Source organism: Sinocyclocheilus anshuiensis, unplaced genomic scaffold, assembly GCF_001515605.1.
Source record: "Sinocyclocheilus anshuiensis isolate Anshui unplaced genomic scaffold, SAMN03320099.WGS_v1.1 scaffold2109, whole genome shotgun sequence".
Classification (NCBI taxonomy): Eukaryota; Metazoa; Chordata; class Actinopteri; order Cypriniformes; family Cyprinidae; genus Sinocyclocheilus; species Sinocyclocheilus anshuiensis.
This window is the reverse complement of record NW_015552709.1, coordinates 249,826-257,285: the sequence shown is the minus strand read 5'-3', so window position 1 is coordinate 257,285 and position 7,460 is coordinate 249,826.

The following is a 7,460-nucleotide window of genomic DNA, read 5'->3' as shown; positions in this document are numbered from 1 at the left end:
CCGTGACAAGCCAGGTGAAGCTTACGACCCTAAGCCCAGAGACAGGAAGATGGTCTGCCCATATTGTGATGCCCAAGACCACTACTTGAATGGGTGTCAGAGACAGGAAGATGTTCTGCCCATATTGTGATGCTCAAGACCACTACTTGAATGGGTGTGCCAATTTCCAGAGACTTAACAGAGATCAGAAAGTGCATTGGATACAATCACACAAGCGATGTTGGCGTTGTGGAAGAGCCCATCAAGCTGCACAGTGTAACCTCAAGACACCCTGCAAGAGTTGTAATCGCCGTCATCTGTACATCCTCCACGAGGTTAATGATAGATCCTTTGTGAAGATGCCTGAGACACCTAAGGTCGGACCTTCAGAGAATTGCTTGGTGAACACGACCACAGAGACACTGTATCTAGATTGGCCCACCAACAGTCGACGTGTCTTACTAAAGATCTGTAAAGTACTCCTGAGAAATGGCAGTCAATGCTTAGAGACGTACGCCCTCTTGGACGACGGGTCAGAGCGCACCATCCTCCTTCATTCAGCGGCCCAGCAGCTCGGATTGACTGGTCGACCCGAAGAGCTTGTTCTACGTACAGTCAGACAAGACCTTCACATCCTGCATGGTGCTTCAGTAACCTTCACAGTGTCGCCAGCGTCCCAACCCAAGACTTCATTTAGGATTCGTCAAGCCTTTATAGCGGAGACATTGGGATTGGCTGAGCATACATATCCAGTAGATGAGTTGCAACGCAAGTATAGCCATCTGCAAGGTCTACAGTTGCCACCTGTTGAATCCGTCCAACCACTCCTCCTGATAGGGTCAGATTGCCCTCACCTCATTACCCCAGTAGAGCCAGTTCGTCTAGGCCCGCCTAACGGTCCTGCCGCTATCAAGACCAGACTAGGTTGGACCCTGCAAGGTCCCACTCAAGAGGTCACACATCACCTTCCCAGACAGCAGTGCCTCTTCAGAGCTTGAGAAATTGTGGCAACTAGACGTGCTCCCGTACCGCAGTGAGAAGCTCATTACTCGCTCAAAGCAAGATCAAGATGCCCTTTCACTGCTCGAGTCCAAGACTACTCGAGTTACAGTAGATGGAGTAGCCAGATATGCTACACCCTTATTACGAGTGAAAGATATGCCTCTCCTGCGAGCTTCCACAGATACCACTCTGCCCCGTCTCAGAGGAATTGAGAGGCGATTAGCCAGAGATCCAACACAAGCAGCAGCCTACCAGGTGGAGATGAACAAGTTGAAGGAGGCAGGATACACACAAGTGATACCTTCCGAACAAGTGGATCAAGCTGAGTTGTCGTGGTACATTCCCCACCATATGAGACAACATAATGGCAAGAACAGAGTCGTCTTCAACTGTTCATTCCAACATGGAGGGAAAAATCTCAACCAGTCGCTTCTCCCTGGTCCCACACTGGGTCCTTCTCTGATGTCTGTCCTCCTGAGATTCCGTGAACACACTGTTGCCTTAAGTAGTGATATTCGAGGCATGTTCCATCAGGTGCGACTGCTACCAGAGGACCGCCCACTGCTAAGATTCCTCTGGAGGGACCTCAACAGAGATCAGTTCCCCCAAGTTTACGAGTGGCAAGTTCTCCCATTTGGGACAACATGCAGCCCTTGCTGCGCAACTTTTGCCCTCCAAAAGCATGTCATCGACCATAGTCAGCCAGGCGAAGATGTCCGAGAAAGTATAGAGAAGTACTTCTATGTGGACAACTTCCTCCAGAGTTTCCATTCCCAAGAAGAAGCCAGGGCACGGGCATCCAAGTTGCGAGACCTTCTAGCCACAGGAGGATTTGATCTGAGACAGTGGGCCAGCAATGTCCCTCAAGTACTGGACTCTATCCCATCTGAAGCCAAGTCAAGTAACCTGGTATTGTGGCTGACCCAAGAGCAACCAGATGCACAAGAGTCTGCACTTGGACTACTCTGGCACTGTACCTCCGACACACTGTCATACAAGTATCGCCCCATTGAATGCTCTGCCCCTACTATGCGTCATATCTACAAGGTTCTAGCCAGTCAGTATGATCCCCTGGGGTACATCGTCCCTTACACCACGAGAGCTAAAGTCCTAGTCCAGCGTCTGTGGGACAAAAAAAGGGAATGGGATGACCCTCAACTTCCCGACGAACTGCTTCAAGCCTGGCGAACATGGGAGCAAGAGTTACCAAACATTCAGCGCATCTCCATTCCCAGATGTTACGTCACTTTAGAGTTGGATAACCCCCAGAGTATCAGAAACCTACACATTTTCTGTGATGCTTCAGAGCGAGCTTATGGCTCAGTAGCCTACATCCAAACACGAGACATAGAGATAGCTTTCTTCACTGCCCGTTCCAGAGTTTCTCCAAAGAAACAACAGTCCATACCTCGTCTCGAGTTGTGTGCTGCTATGACAGGAGCACAACTTGCCAAATTACTGAAGTCAGAGCTCAGTGTTCCCATACGTCAGGTCACACTCTGGTCAGATTCCACCACTGTGCTGGCATGGATTCAAGCTGACTCGTGTCGATTTAAAGTCTTCGTCGGAACGAGAATAGCAGAGATACAGGATTTAACAGACTCCAAGGATTGGCGTTATGTTGATTCAAAGTCTAATCCTGCTGATGACATCACTAGGGGCAAGACCTTGGCCGAGTTAGCCAAGGCAAGCAGATGGAGTCCAGGCCCATCATTGCTTCTCCTACCAGCAGATCAGTGGCCTCAGAATCCTCTCCTACAGCTACCTACTGAAGATGCAGAGCTGAAACAGTTCACATTCTGTGGACTTACAGTTCCTGTCACCAACCCAGCATTGCCTGATTGCAATCAATTTGGATCTTATAAGGAACTACTAGCAGCTACAGCTAGAGCCTTGCATGGGGCGGCTACCCCTACGGAAGTGCTAACAGCTGAGCATTATAGAGAAGCCGAACTAGCCCTCCTTCATTAAGCACAAATCCATAGTTTCCCAGTCGAGATGGCTCATCTTAAGTCAGGTAAACCTCTACAGATGAGCAGTCGTCTCTTGTGCCTTGCCCCAGAGTATGACAGCACTACCCACCTCATCAGAGTTGGTGGTCGTCTCAGACGAACAGAGCAGCTAGACGAATCCGCCATTCACCCTATAGTTCTCGACCCTAAGCATCCCCTAAGTAGACTCCTCTGTTTGTGGTATTTAAGCCATATTTATCGGTTCTTCCGAGCTCACGTGTCAGAGAACGTGATGCCAGTTTCACAAGTGCTAATCTAGTCTGTACATGTCTGAATCGATCATTATATCACTAATTTGCTACTATGCTATATTGCTATTATGTTGAAGTATATATATTATGTATAAGTAACAGAGTGAGTTTATATTTCATTACTAATTGGTTATTGTTATTTCTGTTTGTTTAGAACCACTCATAATAAGCTACAATCCAAACTACTCTGTACTACGCTGCCATACTCTCTGCTACCTGTACTACAATCATTCACTCAACCAAATCCAAGGACTGTAAACCTCTACTTGTATTAAACCATTAAAGTGTACTTCGTCTCTGACCGGACGACTTATGTCTGCTCAATTTCCACCAGCACCCACACTAGTCTACCTCACAGTAGCATTCGGATGGTATTTTATATGAATATCCATGTAAACAAATGTTTTGCTGCTCTTTCACTTCTATCGACCAACCACTTGTTTTCACACAGACAGTCCAATTAAAGCTAGCTCTGAATCGATAAGATAAACTGACTGCACAATAAATACTTTCAACCTGCCATCTCATATTATGCTCAAGGTCTGAATTCTAGATTATTGCTGTTTACCAGCAGAACTGGCAGATCTGACGTTGCTCAAAACATTGAGCTGTCCTCATATGCTGCCAATGTACCATTTAATGTCTAAAGACAGCCTCCTGCATAGTCAACATAAAAATGCATAAGACTAATGATTAATGATATTAAATACGTCTACCTGTCAGAAAAACCATCCCTGCACGCATCAGCAAATCATCACAAAAAAGTTCAACTGTTTCTCAACAAAATAAAAATCTTTATTGGCTCTGATGGTTCCATGAAGAACCTTAAACATCCATGGAACCGTTCCATTGTAGAAAATGCTCTTTATAGTGGAAAAAAGATTCTTTAGGCCATGTCTACATTCATCCGTTTCATTTCAAAACACTGTCTGTGCTTAAGTGTTTTCCAAAAGTTTCTCGCCCACAAAATACTGGAAAGTTTTAGTCATCTTACTCAGCCATGTGTAAAATGTAACACAAGCTCACTGATACCGCTTTTCCACTGGTGCCGGAGCTGGTGCTGGTGCTCAGCCAAGAGTGGCACTCGTTCAGAACCAGCTCTCGTTTCCACTGGCTGGGAGCAGAACCCTCTACTTGACCAACATGTGACCAGAATCGCTTGTTATCTCTTACGGAAGGAGAGCGTTGATGTCTTCTGCCGACCACTGCTGAACTGACATATTTAATTGTTGTTGTTAATGTTGTTAATTTACCTGAACTCTGACGGCTTTTAAAAATGGCTCCTTTCAAACTGTGGTCTGTAGTGGAAGCTCCGCCTACTGACATCATAGGTTCCCTTGTTGGAGATCAGCAAGGATTCAGGGCCAGTTCGGAACCAGGATCTGGGCACTGGCCCAGGATTTTTTTTGAGTGACAAAAAGCACAGCCCGGTTCACCAGCTCTGGCACCAGCCCCGGTGGAAAAGCAGTCAGAGACCAGTTAGAATAAAGTTCTCATTTATAATGAAATTTGCTATTCTTCTGACATGATCATTTTATTAGCAAAACATCTCACCACTCAATCTCTGGTCTAAAACGCAATTACAAGTAAATATTCTGTAATCTTTTAATCTTTGCAGGAATGTATATGAAGATTGTACAAAGTAACATTTACACACTGAAAAAAAAAAAAGGTTCCAAAAGGGTGTTTTCACAGAGATGCCATAAAATAAAAAGTTTGGGTTCCTCAAAGAAGCTTTCAGTGAACAGTTTTTGAAAGAATAATTTTTTCTCTCTCTTAATATAAAGAACTTCTTGAAACTCCAAAGAACCTTTTTCTACTATAAAGAACCTTTTGTGGAATGGAAAGATTCCATGGATGTTAAGGTCCTTAATGGAAATATCAATGCCGTTAAAGAACCTTTGTTTTTAAGAGTATCTTTAGCAACACATAGCAGGAACATAATGCTATAAACACAGATATCTATTGGTACAATACGCATCACATGACTAAACATGCGGCATTGTTTTCAAATACCTCCATCTGCACGGTCCATTTACACAGTCCATTTAAATGTATCCACTTGGGAGAGTCTTCAAAATGCTCTGGTTTGGCTGGACAAAAACAATGTCTCATTGTGGACAGAGGGCCAAAACTTAGATAAAAAGGTGAATTTGCAAATGTATCTGGATTAATGTAGACTGTAATGTAGCCTTAGATTATTCAAATGTTCTTAGCACTAAGAAAAAAAATATATTTTAAGACCTTTTCACTGAAAGTTTCTTTGAGACCCAAAATAGTTATTCTATAGCATTGCTGAAAAAAGAAAACAACAACAAAAAACAACTTTTACAAACTTTATTTTTAAGAGTGCAGATGCTTTTCCCAAGATGTAATTGTATCGAGGAAGTAGAAATAAGCATGTAAACACAAGCAAACAAAATCATTGACACACACAAGTCGAAAAAACAAGTGGCGGCGAGTCTGTCGAGCCGGTAATCTCGCTACCATGGTGAGATGCTCCTGCAACTGAATGATGGGTTTACAGAGAGATGGATTGAGAAGGAAGACAAAGCTTGGAAAATGTCTCAATACACCTTGAGCATGGGATATAAATCCAGCTAAGTAAGAATGTGGCTTTTGCCATGGGACCAATAAGATCCAATAAGTCCTGGCATGAATTCCCAGGCCGCTCATGTAAACGCAAGTGATCATACCGTATATAACTGAATCTGTCACCTCAGATGTCGCAATACGAAAAAGAAAAGCTTCGCTGAGTGACAGTGCAGCTGAAGAACGGCTGATGTGACCATCACGAAAATGTCAATGCTAATAATTGAGTAACTCAGTGCTATGAAATCAATGTCAGAGGAGATTGGGTTCAACACAATGAAGCTGTTGATCTGTAAAGGGCAATTAGGAAAAACAAGACAATCAGAAAAAATGACAAGGCTCCAGGGTAATTAGTCCATGTGACTTTAAAAGGGACCTGTGTGCTAATTAATATTAAGCCTGTTGATCCTTTCTGATGGTCCTGTTTTTAACCTTTCATGGCAATGGACAAAGTCTAGACAGATTTGAGATTCTCAGAGCAAAGCTGTTCAAGAAAACTGGCAACTCACTAACAAACAGATTTACTAAACATTACTTTTTTTGTGTGTATTTTCGGTGGGAAAATTCTGCTGAATGGATTTAAACATGGCAGAATATGTTAAACTATTAAACTACACTTTTTGTTGTCTGAAAATATTTGCTGCATACCAATTTGCATATTATCCATCCTAAATAGTATTCAAAATTTGAATTATGGGTTAAACCTGTATAAGTTTCTTTCTTCTGTTGGTAACCAAACAGTTGATGGTAGCCATTGACTTACAATAAATAAATAAATACCATGGAAGTCAATGGCTACAGTCAACTGTTTGGTTGTCAACATTCTTCAAAATATCTTCTTTGTGTTCAACAGAATAAAGAAAGGATGTGTGGGTGAGTTAATGATGACAAAATTAAAATTTGTGGGTGAACTATCCCTTTAACAGCTAATATTGCCCACAATCCATTTTGCTTTTGAGGAAGATTCAGTTTCAGGAACTACAAACACAAATAAGGTGTTAAAAAACTTCAAACACGGTGGATTGACCTAAGGTTAAGTAGACAGAGTACAGGTAAAAGGGTTTGAGTGATTTATAATCAATATCTAACCTGATAAAAATATTCATGCTCATCTGCAGCGACATTTGCAACAACAATATTTGGTGTACACCAGTGTTTCTCAACTGTGTTGGAAGACCGTTCTGAGTGGGTAGTGGAGTGTACAGTCAAAGAAACATCAACAACAAAAAACATCATTCTAAATGATTTTCTGATGCGAGACTTTTATTTTGAAAGACGTGCATGAAAGCTGTTGACACTTCTGTCAGAAGCAGTTTAAGCAAAGAGTGCCTGAGAAAAATGCGCTGTCCTGATTCATGCGGTCAGATGAGATGTTGTCAGGCTTAATGTCAGTCATATCATTTTAGCATTATTTTCGTAACTTATTACGAAATAAAAAGTCTCTCACCACTGTCACCATATTTTTACCCACTTATATATATATATATATATATATATATATAAGTGGGTCGTGGCTTGATGACCATGGGAAAATGTGGGTCCATGACCAAACCAGTTGAGAATCACTGGTGTACACAAAAATAGATGGTGCTGATGGGAGTATATCAACAAACAGTGAATCATA